General features: G+C 42.4%; 1 protein-coding gene across 12 annotated transcripts in view; it reads left to right on the top strand.

Annotated features, from left to right (window-relative positions):
* The first annotated feature begins 613 nt into the window (after window positions 1-613).
* Window positions 614-14,671, top strand: part of THRB (thyroid hormone receptor beta) — a 156,383-nt gene continuing 142,325 nt past the window's right edge. For 4 of the 12 annotated variants that reach the window (XM_058832715.1, XM_058832708.1, XM_058832713.1 and 1 more), the window contains exon 1: window positions 748-928. The gene's annotated coding sequence lies outside the window, so the exon portion shown is untranslated. Of the gene's footprint in view, window positions 706-747; window positions 929-1,355; window positions 1,621-10,347; window positions 10,365-14,671 lie in introns of those variants that run through there. The other 8 variants (XM_058832719.1, XM_058832709.1, XM_058832717.1 and 5 more) reach the window with 6 other exon arrangements.

The raw sequence follows: 14,671 nt of genomic DNA, 5'->3' as shown, positions 1-14,671 counted from the left end.
CGAGCAGCCGCCGAGGCTGCCCGCACCCTTGGGACAGAGGCCTCGCAGCAGGGTGTGCCTGTCAAAGCCCATGGGAAAAGCATGCGAGTCAACAGCGGGACAATCCAGCCGGATGCAGGACGTGCCATCAACAAGCCCTTTTAACTTTGTGTTTGCGCAGAGCCGCGGCTGCCCTGGCTGCCGACTCCAGAGGCTGAGGCGCGGCACAGTTGTTAGCGGGTGCCGCTGTCCTCGGCCTCGGACCACGGGGCATCCTCCTCCTTTGCCGTGCCCGCGTCCCTCCGACAGGACGACCCGCGGCCACGGCATTTCAATATCCTAGGCGGAAAGCGCCGCGGTCGCGGCTCAGCGGCTGTCCCGCCGCCCGCAGCCGCTCGCCGCGCCCGCACCTCTCCTCCCGAGCCCCCGGGGCGAAGCGGTCGCTGCCGGCGCCCCGGGGCCCGCCCTGCCGGGCACCGCCCGCGGGGCCGCGGCGCGGCTGGGGGGATCCCGGCTCCAGCGGCGCTACAAGTGGCCGCCGGGGGCGGTTTTGGCTCCGGCTCCGCCGCGGTTTCCCTCCGCCCCGCGCCCGCCTCCCGGCGACCCTCTCCGCGGCGCGGAGGGGCCGCGGGGCGCGTTGCGTAACGCGGCGCCGGGCTCCGCTCCGCCGCGCGTCGCTCGGGGAGGCGCGGCGAGGCGAGGCGGGTCGGGTGGCCGCGGCCGGAGGTGAGCGCTGGCGGCGGGGCGGGCGGGGCCGGGCCGGGCCGGGCCGGGGGGGCGCAGCGCGGCGCGGCGTGTGCGCGGCCCCGCGGGAGGCGGCGGCGCAGGCGGGGGGAATCCAGGTCACGTCCGCAGCCAGACGGCGGCTGGCGGGAGGGACGCGGCGAGAGGCACCGCACCGCACCGCGCCCGGGCGGGCGGCGAGCGGCGCGGGGCAGGCGCTCCGCCGGTAAGTCCCCCGAGCCAGCCGGGCTGCCGCTCGGCGGGCAGCGCGCCCGACCGCGGGCGTGGGCGAGCAGGGGGTGCCGGCTCCGCAGGTTGGCGTCCCGGAGCGCCCCCGGGGAGCTGCGGGGCGAGCGCGGGGGAGCCGAGCCGCGCTCCGCGGCCGCTCACTATATTTATCTGTCAGCGGCGGGGAGAGAGAGCGGCGGCAGCGGCGCGCAAACGCTGTCGGGGACAGAGCTCCGCCGGCCCGTCGGGGCGCCGCCCGCCCGCAGCAGCATCCGGGGGCGGCGGGGGGCGAGCGGCGGCGCGGCCCGGCGGGGAGGGCAGGGACGGAGCCGCGGCAGCGCCGGTATTCATCACCGCGGGGGGCGGCGGGGCCGGGCGCGGGGAGCGGCGGCTGCCGGCGCTTCCTGATTTATTTATGTTTGCAGCATAGGTGGTATTTCCCCGTTAAGAGTTTATCCGTTGAAGTTTTCTATTTGACTTTCTAAAGCGGCGGCGACAACAGCAACAACAACAGAAATCCGCGAAGTTAAAGAGCCAAATGTGTTAATTGTTAACTAAATATAGACGAGGAAGGCTTGGAAGCAGTAGTGGGTGGATTGATCAGGCAGCGCGCGAGTAAAAAGGAAAAGGCAGAATTGTCAGCCCCACGAAGCCAGGTGCCGGTAGGAAGGAAGGATCGCACCTGTTCTGGTGAGTGGTAGGAGCCCCACAGCCCCGTGGTCCCCTGAAACCTTGTTTTCCCCCGTGTGATCCGGATGGAGGAAGGCGAAACACAGGTTAAAAATCCTGTAATAAATATCAGGTTCGACCAGGAAGGCAAACGGGACATTTTTTTTTTCTACAGTATAAGCCGTGTTCGCTTTAGTATTTTAACTTAACACAAAATTCGTGCATTCGAACTGAGCCATCTGCTAGTTATAGTAACATATTTAGTGTTTATTTGCAAAACTTAGTCTGTCATAAATATATGTTTGCATAATTGATAGACTGGATATTTATATAAAAAATGGCTTGTTTTCCTTTTATAGTTCACTACTACTTGTGTGTTGAAACAATTTTCTAGATTTTCTGGTTCCTGTTTTCCCTTCTGAATAAACATTTGAGAAGAAAAACCAAAACAACAGAGCTAAGAGTTTGCTCTTTAATAAGAAATTTCTGTAACAACAAGGTAATTTTCAGGAGACTTTACCATAGTCAATGCAGTTGCATTGGTTAGTTGCATTGCCTCACAGAGAGTCTTGAGTTCTCTCCCTTATTTTGAACTCTGAATAAAACAGCTATATGAACATATGGGCATTTTTAAAGAGAAGAAGCTGGAGTAAATCACTGGAAAGTATAGCCCTTCACTTTCTCATGTAACAGTTGTTTAAGGCACAATAACAACAACAGTTACATGAAACTGTGTATGCCTACTTCCTTCCTGACAAGGCTTTTTTTTCTTTTCCACTAACTGGCATGAAATCACCCTTCATATTAGTCCCAGGACCCTTAAATTAGTCTCAGCCTTTTTCCAGTTTATTTGAATTGGTGACCTTTGGATGAGCTGGTGTGTTCCATTGTTACTTGCTAATGATGGAATAATCTAGTCCTGACGTACCAGTTGTGAAACCAAGGGCACTGCTGCTGGATGGAAATTCAAATGTCTTATGGCTCCATGTTGGAAAAGGCAGGATTTAACTGTGGTTTTTATCTGCTTTTAACTCTGTGGGGTCTGATTTCCAGAACTGAAAGGGCTCAAACCAAAGTCTCTTAGAGTTGATGTAAAATCTGCCATTGATTTTTACTGGTTTTGTATAAAGTCTTGTATGAGCTGGTGTTGAGCACATCATGGCTACTCCACATTATTCAGTCTTTTTGGAATTCTTTGCATATCCATGTCATTATGTAAAGTCAAATTTTTTGTGTGCTGTCTCTTTCTTTGTGAGAATCTTCTTTTGCTTAATAGAAGGTGGTGGTGTTTTTATACACTCTCCTATATGCTATGACATTAATTTTATTATCTGATCATTTGTTATGTGAGGATGACATGGGTGATTTTGGAAAAAGTGAAAGTGCTTTTGTTGAAGGCTGCTTACATTGAAGACAGGTTTCTTCAGGTATTTTTCAAAGAGTTTGCAGTAGTGGGACATCTGAAGTCGTAAGACATGCTTTCTCTGATGTCCATGTTGTACTTCCCTTGTCCAGTATATGGTTGTTTGCTGCCTTTTGTTTTGGTTTTTTTTTCCCTTTTGGATGTGAAGGGGAGAAAGTTGTTAGTGGTAACAGATACTGGTGTTCTATGAAGAACCTTGCAGAATAACGCATACCTGTGGTAGGCATATATCCTCTACTAGTTTTCCTGTTGTTGGTGGTGAGCAGGATTTTTCCTCTTGGCTATGTGTAAAAACCCAGCCAAGAGAAAGTAGGGAGGAGAAGGACTGCTAAACTTAAATCAGGGAAGTTTGTCAGAGTTTATTGTCTAGCGTAGCCTGTCTTGAAATTTGATTCCATTTGGAAGGGAGTCAAGGGACAAAACCTCAAGAAAATCCACCTGATTTGAGGGAGGACGTCCTCCAGCAAGAATCTCATTTGCTACCGGAAGGGTGAGACCGGGAATTTTGGCTCCTTGGAAGAGGAAACTCTGGAGCTCATTATCTCTCCACCATCAAATTCTGGTTTACTGATTTGGAGTTTGCGTGTTACTGAAAGTTGAAGAAGGCAAAAGAGGCATGCATGTGAAAGAAGCTCAGATAAATAGGCTGAGATGAGGGAAGGCAGGAGAAGCGCACAGTTACTGTGAGCCCTCATGCCTTGGGTTTCCTTCTAGGACTTGGAAAGTGCTAATTTTCTCAGCCAAACTAATTTGAGAGACAGCTGTCATGGCAGAAAGCAGAGCTGTACTGCAAGGTGCAGGGTAGCAGTGCTGCATCTTTTCTCCATCTTGTCCTTTTTCCTGTGGGATTTCCAAAACATGAGAATCTGGCCTCTGGAGGAAAGGTGGAGATACTGCTGGGGCACTCTCCACCTAACTGCAGGGACTGAGACACCACATCCATGCCATGGGTTTGCAGAGATTATGGCCGGAATCTAAATATGTGAATTCTCTGTCGGAAAAGGTTAGAGGATCAATCAGGAAGGTTTTTCCTAATATTTCCACAGTTTGTCTTTGCTCCCTTCTTTCCAGATACCAGAAGTGGCTATGTATATAATCCTAGATTCTCTCCTGCATGGCCCCCTTTAAGTAAATAAGTAAAAGCTGTTTGGCAGCTCTGCAGGTGTATGACAGCAGAATTCTACCAAGGCACTTTCCTTCTATCTACTTAACTGAAGGAATGCCTCTGGGTGGGTGAGGAAGTCTTAGTCCAGGGAACTCCTTGGCTTAATTTATCCCATCAAAAAAGTTAGTGGAATAATTCTCATGGCCGCTAGTGTGGCAGCAGTACTGCTGACATTTTTTAAATGTTTCATTAATGGTGCAGTGGAGAAATAATCTCACTTCTTAGGGATGAGCTAGGATTTTATATATTGTACAGGGATAACTAAACAAACAATGCATGTGTTATGAGAACCTTCATCATTAAAATCAAGGGCAGACTATAAATTTCTGTGTAAAGATTAAAGAATTGTACTTCTTTAATTCTGTGTTATTTCATCAGCTGTATGTGGTCCAAGAGGACATTTTGAATAAAGTAATTGAGTCTTGCATAAGTTGTTTCTCTCATTTAATTCACAACACGTGAATGAGATTGTTTCCATTGTTCATCACAACTACTTAATTTAAATATGGTCATGGTAGGGGGACAATGCAAGTAAAAAGACGGGTTGGAAAAGTTGTTTCTGCTGTTAACCTTTTCAGTGTATGGTCACAATGCCAAAGTGCATGTAAGCCTGCAACTAGCGAGGAGTAAATTGAAAGCAATAAAATGGGATTTTTTTGAAATACGAAAGTTAACTTGAGTATTCCATTTTAAATGCTTTTGGTCATAAAAAATCTCATTTTATTCTAACCCATTTTAGCTTATTAGAAATTAAATATCCTGTGAAACTAGTGAACTAGTGAAAGAATAAAGGATTAAACCACAGTTTAAAAAATACTTTATATCCTCAAGTGTCTTAAATATAGAGAAGCTGTAATAATTTTTACCGATGAACTAAAAGGGCAAATACTCTTATGTTATAATTAGATTATACGCATGAAAGCAGTGTGATCATTCTAGACTACAGAACTGTTCTGTGTCCTCTGGTGAACCTAACCCAATAAATTAGGGTTCTGTTTTTCCATTGGAACAAATAAAAGGACTGATTGTCAAGCTGCCTAATAGTAAGGTAGAAAACAGAGCAAGAAGATCAATGTCTCATCAATTTAGAGTCAAACTAAATGTAAGTCTTTCTTCTATTGGGTGGAGTGAAGTTGATACATATAGAACCAAATCACTTGGATATTTGCATACACAATGATGATTTATTTTGGGTGAAAGTTCATTCTGCTCACCTGCTAATTTTTTTGCCTATTTTGATGCTGATGTTTGAGTATCTTCTTGAATACTTTATGGGAGTTGATTGGCATGAACTGCATGCCACAGGTACAGCACCAGTGCTGCTTGACAGTAAGATGTGCTTTGCAACAGCTGTGGTGTAGGAAAATAAAGGAGCTCTTTGAAGAAAATTAGAAGTATCTGTCAACTACATAAGTAGTTGGATCCTTGAACAATTGCTCACTAACTGATATCTTAGTGAAATGCATATGGATGAACCATTTTCAAAACATTCACAAGAAAAATATACTTCTGTGGGTAAGAAGAGCTGTTTTCATCAGCATTGCAAGTTGGCTTCCTTGAGTCGTGTGTCACGTTTGCTGTCATTATCTACATCTATACAAGGTTCTTGAACTGTGGGCCTTTTCCTTTCTTATGTTTTCATTTGTAGACCTTCACATCTTTCTTCCACTGACTTGGTCTTGCACCTTGGCCCCTGTTAGTGTCCTGTTACCTCCACACCTCCCACTCATGACTTTGCATTTTTTTTCTTGATTCTGCTATGCCAGCTCCTTGCCATGTGCTCCAGCCCAGCTATACTTTGGCAGGTATGGAGTGCTGCTGCTTGGTTTCCTACCAGTGGAAAGAATGAGCACTAATAAATTGAAGCTATTTCTTCTTTAACATTGTTTTTTCCTCTGATCTTTAGCACAAAATCATTCCTGGTCCATTTGCCTAGCTTCTTGCAACTTTTGACAAGTAGGCTTGCTTTCATATGGCTTTATACTGTTTTCTAGCTTTATATTAAAATAGTTTTATTCCCATGATTTATTAACTTGTCCCTGGCTCTGTTTTAATATTTCATATGTCTTTTTCTAAAATGTGGCATGTTTGTATGCAAAGTGCGTCAATCTATAATTATGACCTGTAGCATTTATCTATAAGGCTTTAAAATAACTGTGTTCCTCCCTTCAGGAAATTGAAGGGTTTATCTTGAGTCTTTTTTTAAGTTAGGTGTCTTTCCATACTGCTTTTTTTCTCTTTAAAAAAAGATAAGGTGAAATGCATTATCCAGTTAGATAAACAGGAAAAGAATCTGTACAGAGTTATAGCCATGTAATTCCAGAATATACATGACCACGCACATATGCACTAAAAGAATATTCCTCTGTAGAGTATTTGTGACAAATTTAATTTTTAAAGCAATATAATTGCTTCAATTAGATATTAAAGTATAATTTTATTTCTAAAAATACAGAGAAAATTGTGTCTGGAACACAGAGTACTTCCTATGTGGTGCTGAACTGCATATATTTTGTGTTGTGCCTGATTTACTGATGTGACTTCCTGAAGTGATTTAGTTTATTGAAATTCTCTATGTGACCAGAATAAAACAGCTTGGGCCAGAGAACTTGGATCAACAATTTAACTGCAGAAGTTGCTGATTATTAAGGTTAAAGAAAGGAGAAGAAATACCAGAATAAGGATTTTATATGCAGCCTTAATTCAGGTGTCTTTGATTATATGCAGGTAGACTGAGGTTCAGAGTGCATGGATGGGATTGCTTCACTTTTCAGGGTGTTTAGCCCTATGTAATAATTGTCATCCTTGAAAACTATACCTCCTCTTAACTTTATTTGAAACCAGGAAGCTTGGAATCAGATCACAGGGAATGCAGTTGGTTATGTAGAATATTGTGAGCATGTGGTCCTTGCCTTTGCGTTATACGTGTGTAACAGTAATTTTTCACTGGTTGTGAATTTTGAGCTCAAAATCACCTCTGCCGCCATGAAGGTATCTAACCTGTTTACCCAAAATTGTATTTAATTGTTGCAAACTGTTTTGCTCTCTTTATTTCTCCTGCTTGTCCTGTTTCCCCTGCCCCCACTCCCATGCCTCAGACACCTCACACTTTTCTCCTTTGCCACAAATGGGAGAGGGATGCTAGAGACATTTCATTTTTTTGAAGAGTCTTATGCATGGAGATAGCATCCTTGACCTTCTTTCCCCTTGGCACGTCCTGTCAGTTGCTTCAGTTCTGAATCTAGCTGATGTTGAAGGCAGCTGCCATGCACCTGGTTCTTTTTTACAGGGTCGTCTTGCCATCAGAAGGGATAAACTAATGACAGGAGCCCCACTTGCTATTGTGTTGCCCAGAACTGTGCTTTTGCCTTCTTGACTTTTTGCATTTCTGAGTATTGAGTTCTTTGGGGTTTTTTTGTCCCCAGTCCCGCTGCCATTTGGCATCTCCCTCCCTGCACCCCTACCTGGCAGTTCTGCTGGCTGTGTATGTGAGCACTGACATGTGCTGTGAGACTTGGACAGAAATGGTGATAGCCTCTGTAGCCTTCAAAATGCACGAAGCCTTCTTTCTTGCCGAGTAGGTTGTTGCACAAGATACCATCTTGATGGCAGCTGTTTTCATTTGCATTGAACTCTGGGAGAACCCAGAGACTGCTCTGATAGTCAGGCCTCCTAGGAAGCCTGTTTGCTTTCATCCTCTGCCCAGGGAAGATGAATCTCACCCGCTGCCACTCTCACGGTAGGATGCAGGGAATGTGCTTGCAGCCATTCTGGCCATGACTTTCCAGTGGGTGGATGGTGGGAGTGTGTTTTGCAAGGCAGAAGGATCTTCTACTGTTATCTCTTCAAGAAACCTCATATCAAAGCACTCTTTTAGTTTTGGGAAGGGCTTTCCTTGCTTGGAGGTTAGGCACAAGTGGGAATAGCATGACCTGGGGAAAGTGCTGGGTTCTATAATTCCCAATGGAGGAAGGGCTCTGGTCATGCTGTCTCTATAGAGCAGTTCCCTGAGCTAGCCATCCTCATCTCTCCATCCTACTTGCAGTGACATGGACAAGTCTCCTTGCTTTTGCTCTGCAATGGCTTCTATTTGGTGCCACTTTCCTTGCATGGAACCATGTATACGGAAAACCATATGTATATAGAGTGTGCTCCCTTCTGTTTTCAGATGTCTTCATGTCTTCTGAAATACCTGATAGCTTGTAAATTCGAGGAACTGGATGAAATGTGTTTTTTTTCAAATACTGCAAGAAGTGTTTGTGAAGCACAAATAAACTTAGGCAAGCCCCTCTCCCCCATTTTCCCTTTTTGAATAGATTTTTATTTTCACAGGTACAGCAGGATTCATCCTTTTCATTTCTTCATTTCATGCCAAGTTTCAGGTTCTCTTCCAAGGAATAGAATTCGAGTAGTTGAAAGAAAAAGAATTTAAAGTTTTGCATATAGAAAAAAGCCCAACCCCAAACATTTCCTTTGCTACTTCTGCAGAAATAGCAGGACTCTTGGTACAGGTTGCCCAGAGACATTGTGACATCTCTGTCCTTGGAGATACTGAAAGAACACGTGGATGTGGTCAAGGGCAACCTGCTCCAGGTGACCCTGCTTGATTGAGCAGGGTGGTGGACTGGACAGTCTGCAGAGGTCCTCTCCATCCTCAGGCATTCCTTGACTGAAACTTTCTGAAAAGGTTTTCAAAGAGAATTGCAGTCCACTTTGATAAAGCTGAGCGAAATACAAAATAATTTAAGGTAGATTCATTCAATGGAAAGTGTAGAGCACACTTTCAAAGTAAGCTGGTCTGCCAGGCTTTCCCATAATACATTCAGGAGAGTGAAAAAAAATTATGAATTTATACCAAATTAACAGAACAAATTATATTGCTTCTCTCTACACAAACAACTGAAGCATCTCTGTAACTTTAAAAGGTGCTCTAAACACATTTTCCATGCACAGATCAGAGCTATGAGCTTGCTTAAAACTTAGAAATCTGAGAATTCATGCTCTCACCTTTGCACATAAGAGGCAAATTCTCAGGATCATTGCCTTTGATCCCATAGAAAGAATTATAGGCTTAAAAAGGAGCCAGGACTTGCCTGCTGTTTAGTAGTAATTTTCTGATTATACTTTGCTCATAGGAATGTAAATGTAAAGGACCAAATTTACATAAGCAGACTACTCTGTGAACCTTTGCCCTCCCTTCTCCCTAGACCTTTTCTGTCCAGTTTGGCTCCCTGTGCTTTTTCAGAAGTCTCTTTCTAGGGTTACTTGTCTCTCTAGTAAGAAAACCAAATTCTGAAAGCAAGTGGCAGAACTGCAGCCGCAAAACCTGAACTCAAGCATTCTTCCCTCTCCCATTACTGCTACACCTACTCATGAGGCAGCCCTGTGGGGACCAGTGTGGACACTGGCTGGCAGCCAGGGGTGTACCAGACATCTCTTTACCTTTGCTCATAGATAGAGCTCCTCCACAAATGGCAGCTAGAAATTCATGCCTATAATATAAGTTCACATCAGTTTGACCTGTGTTTTACAACAACATCAACATTGCCTTTTTCCTGAAAAAAATTAATTTCTCAATATTTTTAACATCCTTTATTTTCTTAGTTTAGGACTAGCAGGAAAGCTTATCAGCAATTTCTGATCAAGATAGAAGGAAAAGGGAATTGGATTGCTGGCAGGATATTGCTTGTTGGCTGTGCAAACATAGTGTGCAATAAGACAAAAAGCTTGGACTCCTCTTTGTGAAGTTCAGCTCCAAGCCAAATTAACTTGACCTCAGCCTCTTCAAAATGTGTCTGTCTATAAATATAGCTGTAGTCTGTTTTGATGATCACAAGTCTGTAGCTGAATTAATTATTTGATGGTGCAAGGAAGATATGTAAAGGGAGACCTTTACCACTGAAGCACAGATCTACAAGATCAAATCTACGGTCTGATTTTCTTTTCTAATGTTTTCTTGCTAAGTGTTTCCTTACACATCATGCCTAATCTTGTCAACATTTCTTTAGGTCTTGCTCCTTTAAATAGCTCTGGATGAGTGGAACATCCTGTACTTTTTCAAAGACCTCCTGGAGAGAGTGAAAGCCATTTGTGTGAACATGGGCAGCTGAAAGAAGCAAAGGCATTGTGAGCCCTACACAGTCTGTGTTTGGGACATGAGAGTAGTTTCTTTGAAAGGTAATCTAATCTAAAAGAGCTTGAAACAATTTGCAAATTAGGATTGTGGAAACCTCAATGTCAGTTTTTTTTTTTTTTTTTTTCTTCTTTAAGAGAAGAAATATTTAAACCCAGAAAGAGCATTAGGCAGGAAGAGTTTGAGAGATTCAACCTGGCAGATGTTGCAAGGCATGTGATAGGATAGGATTGAGTTCTACCTATTGCTGTGTGAAGATCTGCAATCTCTGTTAGGAGCTCCAGATTTCACAACACTTGGGCGATGGTGTAACAGGAAGAAGGGTGTGGGCAAAACTACAGAGCTACATATGAGTAATTCAAGACCTCACCTGTTTTCCCATATGGAGAGCAGGACAAAGTGGGGAAAGCAGATGGACAGATCAGAAGTTAGAGTTTAATCGCTTAACTTTTGCTGAGCTTATCTGTATTGAGGATAATCTTCGGGGATTTGTGTTTGTTGCATGCTTTTTGCATTTTTTTGGTCAATGATTTTGAGTCAGAAAAAATGATGTCTGGTGTCATACCTTTTATATTCTGTCTCAGCATAGCAAATCTGAGCTACTAAGTTATAGCCAGCAGATGCCAGCAGTCTTTGTGGTACTGTACAGTTGGTTTACTTGGATGTGTTTTCTGCAATGATGTTCATAGTGGTGGACAAGCTACCTTTTAAATAATACAAAAGAGGTGGAATTACTGCCTCATTTCTGTGTGAAAAAGTCTCAGTGAGTATTACAGGCAGGTTATGACCTTGAGTAGTGCCCAGAAGTGATATGTCAGAAAAAAAAAAAAAAAAGCCATGATCCCAACAATGATTTTTGAAATTTGGTCAACATTACATATGTTCAATAAATGCATGTCTTCCTGCAATGTTTGAAGTCAGGGTCAGGACTCCAAAATGAAACTTAATGGGATTGTCTTCAGTGGCTATTATGGCTGGAGAATTGAGAAAAGCAAAAATTGTAGGTGATACAAGCTTGCTGTTTTCCAAAGCTCAACAGTTTCGTGAGCAAAATGATCTGCTTACAGGGTGTTTTTAAGATGGAAGTAATTTTATCTACAGTGCTAAATTTGGAATCAGTTTACCCAGCCATCTGCATCTGTGTATATGGCAAGTCTAATATGTTGATTTAGGGATTAAGTTTATACTATGCTCTTATGTATTTTTCTTCAGACCCTTACCTTAGGTTTAGGTTTTGTTTTGTTTTTTTCCTGTCATAATGTGGAATCTCATTGCTGAATATTATTGCATTTCTTATTCACTGATATCTTCACGGAAAACTTGGTGGAAGTTTGTGAAAGCTCAAGGCTTCTTATACTCCTATATGTCAGTTAGCTAGTGGTATTGATACTGAATGCAATTAATGCTCTTCCCTTTGTAATCCAAGCTAATGTCCTCTAATCAACATTATGTAATTCAACAAATAGAGCAAAACCTACTGAATTAAGACACTGTACTGTTTTGTTATCTCTGAATGTGCAGCATAGCACGTATCTGTGTATCTTCTGAACATTTTGTAGATCAGTAGCTGAATTTCTGGGAGTAAATGCATTGTATTTTTCAGTTAATGAATTTCACTTTCTTTCAGCACTTATGTTCAAGTTATGCTTCTGCTGAATTACACATTGTTAATTAAGAATAATTTTATCTCTTTGGTTAACAGAAGAAATTGGGGCATTATTAGGGTGTTGGCCTTGCTGTTTCCATAACAGGTTAGCTGCTTTGATCTGGCTGTGTTGACAGTAAAATTGGGTCTTCTGCTTGGACGTGTAGAAGTATGTGTTTGGTTAGACCGTTATCAAATTGGAGGAAGTAACTAGGATCGGTAAAGTGAAGACAGGCACAGTAATGATAAAAAAGAGAAAATTAGGCAATGCAGGGTCACACAGAACACTGTCACTTTGCTGATGTAATTTGTGGCTGTAAACAGAGGTCATGGCGTCATGCTACAGCTATCCCAGCTCTTCTCAGTTTTGTACTGTTTTCATGTAGGTCATACAAGCCCAGTCCCAGAGCACCACATTCCCTTTTGTGTACTGCTCCTTACTTATTCTTTCTTTCCTAACCAGAAGAGATTAAATGGGAAAGAATTCAGGCAGGATTTGGAAAAATAATAGAGAGTGGGAATTAAACTAGAACAGACTGTGTGATGTGAAGTGTCTGTATACATCTGTTAGTGACCTTGTCTGTATTGACTGGAAGTAATGGTAGAAGGTTACTGTAAAAAGTAAGAGTTTTTTAAATTTATCTAGTGGATTTATATATTATACTTTGGTCCATGTGTGATGGTATTACACCTTGGAAGTGGTTGATAGGAATTAAGCTGTGTAAAGCACCAGCAGCTGTGTTTTATAGAACGCTAAAACTTAAGTAAAATGAGGGGTAGGCAACTACTGAAGTCCTATGTTGTATGATCATTTTTGGTATTAGTGACATGTCCTGGTTTTGAACACTAAATGCCTTTGACCTAATTTAACTCTAGTGTAACAACATTGAGACTATGGGACATTTACATCATGGAAAGGAGAAAGGAAAATACATTAAAGTATTTCTTTAGCTAAGTGTGATTTTTTCTTTAGTTAAACGTGTGCAATAATATAAAGCAAGATGCACAAAAAAATAGGATTCAGTGGTATTTGCCTAAAGTAAGCATATGCAATCTTGTAAGCGCTGTGTGACATTTTAGATTTTATTTAATTTTCCCTTTAAGCTTCAGACTGGAAGTTAAAGTGCCCTAAAGGAGTCTTTATTCTAGTTGAAGTGCTCTGATTGCACTGATCTTCTCTTCCTTTTCCTTTTCTTTTTGGTAGTATTTTGAGGTTTGTGGATTGTCAGGGAAAAAGTGCCATCTCTTATTGGGAACATTGGCAGATAAAGCTACTTGGTGCCTTTTCAGTGATCTTAACAATCACCAGTCAGCCAGAAAAGGAGGATGACCTTGTGGAATTGCAGGTTATATGCGACCCTAATTCAAAAGTGTGTCTGTAATTTATAAAACTTGCAGGGCAGGTTGTGAGATCCATGCTGTGGTTGGCCATCTCATTGGCTGTCTGGTTCTTCTCCAAAAAAAAAAAAAAAAGGTGTTAAAAATATTACAACAGCTTTTGTGAAACTTTGATTTAAAATCACATAATCTCAGAAAATCCAACTAAGTATGTGAAGATTGTAGGTTGGTCAAAAAATTCAAGAGTTAGGAGAAGTACACAGGGAAGAAAGGGGAAAAAGCACCCTGTCTCTATGTCAGAATTACTGCTTTTTGTTCCTGTAGTTGCTTGGTACCCCAGCTGGGCAGCACTCCCCAAAATGGGGTGGTCATACCTGGGTTTGAACAGAGGTGTCATGGCAGAGCAGCGTGAAGAAATCTAATGGGACTCTCTCATCCTCATGAAATTTTAAAATATATCCTGACATCCTTAATTTCAAAACATAGCATGTCAGGTAAAGAACATTAGTCTTAACATTTGGACAATGCCCATTTCAACTGGATCTTTTTCTGATATGGCGGTATTCACAAAGAAAGCAATTTGGGTGTTTGGTTTTTCCTATATTCGTATAATCCTTACTGCTCTTAATTTTTAAATTTTTTAAATTTTTTTTTAATACATTTTTAAGAATCCAGCTTCTTACAGTATAGTTCTTACGAGGCAACATTTCAGAAGATTAAATGAGAAGTCACAGTTCCAGTAGAGTATGTTTATGGTCTTTAACTCCTGTTGTTACTCCAGAGCCACCACTCTTAGCTGCTGCAAAGTCAGAAGGATCACTAGATTGAATTTAATTTGTCTTCTAAAACTGCTGATGAGCTTCACAGGTGTCTGGGTGGCTTTGCAGAGTGGGTGGGAGCAAACTGTTTTAGGCAAAATCCTTACAGGTGAATAGTGGATGTAAACCTATTTTTCATAATCTTCATTCTGTCATCATATTCCCTTGAGGAACTTCTGGAGCCTAGTGGTGGTTTTAGAAATGTATAAGGTAGCATTAGAAATAAGATGCATATGGAAATAGCAATAATGAAGGAGAGACTATTTCACCACTGTTGGTGATCATCTGAAAGTGAATTTCCTGATGTTAAATTCCCAAAGTGCTGGGAAGTCATTTGATAACACATAATGTAATAGGGATGCAAACTGCTCATTTTTAATTATGGTGTTAAACTTGTGCTGCTTTCTTGCCTAAATTCCAATATGTTTGGTCTGAATTGTTTGTAAGGGCAGAGTAGTAATCCATCAAGAATGACAAAATTGCCGTGGTTTCTTTGTGTTTGTTGTCCAAATAAAAAATCCCTTTTCTGTTTGTACCTGCATATATTTAA

Source organism: Poecile atricapillus, chromosome 2, assembly GCF_030490865.1.
Source record: "Poecile atricapillus isolate bPoeAtr1 chromosome 2, bPoeAtr1.hap1, whole genome shotgun sequence".
NCBI classification, from domain to species: domain Eukaryota; kingdom Metazoa; phylum Chordata; class Aves; order Passeriformes; family Paridae; genus Poecile; species Poecile atricapillus.
Note: the sequence above shows the minus strand (reverse complement) of the source record. Positions and strands in the feature narration are given on the sequence as shown.